Genomic DNA, 3,039 nt, shown 5'->3' on the forward strand with positions numbered 1-3,039 from the left:
ATTGGCAACAAAATAAGCAACTGTTAATCGTAAGTAAACTAACCAAAGATTCCAAAGATTTTCTTTTTGTTTATATGCATCAAAAATTAGCATTAGGGGAAATACGAACAAAATGGTATATATGGACAAAATGACACAGTGCCCCTATTTAAAAATTGGCTAGATTTATTAACGTTTTTGCAACTGTATAACACGAAAAACGCCATGATAACAATCATGTCAGATGTTGAGCGTTATTGTCATAGTATTGTCGCAGTATCAGTTCAAACGTGTTTCGCGCCTTGTTTATTTGGAAAGTGTTACTCTCATGTTTTTTTTGAGACCTATTCATTGATATTTGTGATTTCAATTGAAATTTATTAATTTATGGCATTACTAGTGGTATAGATCAATTTTATTGCAATAATCAAGTGTTTGGTAGAATTTTGATAAATTATTCATTTTTGTTCAATTTCATAGTACTATTTCGCAAGCAGTTCAGGACCAAGAATAAACAAAATCTGTTGAAGACCAGAAAATCTACCGGTATAAAGAAAAGACTAGCATTTGTTGCAAAACCCTCTGACGAAGACTGGATACGATGTATGACATATCCTTTGGGTTGAGGTGCTAATGTCCCAAAAGGGACAAAACAATTTATTGATGAACTGCTTTCTTGAAAATTCACATCTCAGTATGTCCTCACCACAAATGTAATTTTATTCGTACTATATGGACAAAATGGTTCTAGCAATAGGTTGCATTTTTTCTTAATAAAGATGCTGTTATAGTTCCTACTTAATTAAGATATTATCTTACTGGTATTCAATAAACCAAAGATGAGTAAAAACGATTGAGAATGGTTATAATATAAATAAAAAAATAAACATCATTAAAAATACAACATTTTGTCCCTACTTCCCTTACATAATCCGTGCACGACTTAAGCAACCTTATCCTAATACTAAAAATTTAATCTTCTATTGAAATATTGATTTTAATAGAAATAATGTTTGTTGCTTTTGAATTTTAACAAAAACTGAAGTACTCAAAACGAACAAACAAAATTATTGACATTTTAAAGATGTTATGATTCATAATGAATATTGTTCAAAATTTTCTGAAAAGTTTAAATTTACCAATTTCTTTTCTCATATTGGAAAAATACGAACAAAATGTATATATGGTTTTATCGTGTTTTTTGGGAGTTCACCAATACTTATTGTTAGTTATAATGATTTCTATTAAAATCAATGAATTTATGTCAGTACTAGCGATTTCAACCAATTTTATTGCAATAATGAAAAATTTATCTCATGAACAAAATGACATACTTATACAACAGACAAAATGGCATAGTACTATTTCGTACAGTTAATTTGATGCCAAGAAAAAAGAAAATTGAAACTTGTAGAAGGTGGTTATCTTTAATCTTATACTTTAACTGCTTCTAAAAACAGACCAAAAAATCCACTGGTAAAAACAAGAGACTTGCATTTATTGAAAAAACTTCTTTTCCATGTCTGAGCCCAGTTCAAGTTTATTATGATTTTTTTCGCTTATCGCTCATGGTTCATGTGCTTATGTCCTAAAGAAGGTCAAACTATTTATTTTCCTAATCAAAATTATCTTCTCAGTAAATTCTTACTATATATATGTGCCATACTATATGGACAAAATTGTTTTCTGTGATTGGTAGCAGTTTTCCTCAATAAGTATGTGCTTATTCGAATCGTAGTTTCTACTTAAATGAAAACCCATATTGCTGATAGTCAATGAACCAAAGAGGAGTAAAAACGAACCAAAGATGAGACTGATTATAATATCATTAAATAAATAAATATCATTAAAAAAACAAAACTTCATATTATTTTGTCCGTACTTTCCCCACTCTTGCCAACTAAACATAAATACTAAGCCTTGTGAAGATACCATCAGAAATGTGTCCTGTGAGTAAAGAAGTTAATTTGTCCTTTTTTAAAAAAATGATTTCCAAAATTTTTAAAAAATAATAAAAATGTATATTGTACTCATCTAAAATTTGCGTTCTATTTTCTATTATCAACTAACCCTGTGTGTAGTGTCATCGGACATCTTGCCTTAAATATTAAGCCTTGTGAAGATAAAATCAGAAATGTGTCCGTGAAAGTAAAGAAGATGAAATGATTTTGATTGTTTTTTATAATCATTTTTCTTTAGTTTGTCTTTTTTTTAATAATTTCCAAAATTTTTTAAAAATTATAAAAATGTATATTTTATTCATCTAAAATTACCGTACTATTTCCTATTATCAACTAACCCTGTGTGTAGTGTCATCAGACATCTTGCATTCGCTCGCAACGACGCACTGTCTGGGCTTGAAGCTCTCCTGTCTGCACGCCTGCATGGTGCAGATGTCGGTGGGCTGGAAGGACAGCTTATTCACCGTGTTGCCGTCCATTGGCGCGACTGGACATTCGTAGACGGTGCTGGGCTTGTATGAACGGGGCACCGGAGGCTGGATGTAACGCTAGAAGGAATATTTTGATATAATTATCTGAACGGATATAAATGGTTTAGTATTATGTCTATTGCCATCACGTCAACGTCATAACTAGAGTTGGATAACAGTACATCTGACAAGTGTAGATTACTGTTGGTTTTGTAAATGTTTATACTCTGATGCAAAATAGCAATGCACCATGAAAAAAATCTTGGGTTGTCTAATAATTTATATTTTTTATGATCAGATATATTGATAATCAAATTTATTGCATCCCAAGATCTAATCTATTAGTACTATTATTACTAGTAATAGTATTAGTACTCGTTGAATGCAGCGGAGTTAATAAATTTGAAGGTACAGGATGTGCCATCAATATGTGGTCAATGGAAGCATTGAATAACTTTGACAAATTTCAGCCGATTGTGTGCAGTAAAGGGTTTTTGTAAAAGTTATTACAATACATTTCAGCAATGTATCGTTTTACTGCGATGAAATTCTTGCGCCAAAAGATTCCGGAAGTGTGGTATAGAAAGGATGGGATATCGACTGGCCACCAAGATCGCTCGATTGACTGC

This window comes from Ctenocephalides felis, unplaced genomic scaffold (assembly GCF_003426905.1).
Source record: "Ctenocephalides felis isolate EL2017-DRISC unplaced genomic scaffold, ASM342690v1 CF-g0.4_SCAFFOLD_00845, whole genome shotgun sequence".
In the NCBI taxonomy this organism is placed as follows: Eukaryota; Metazoa; Arthropoda; class Insecta; order Siphonaptera; family Pulicidae; genus Ctenocephalides; species Ctenocephalides felis.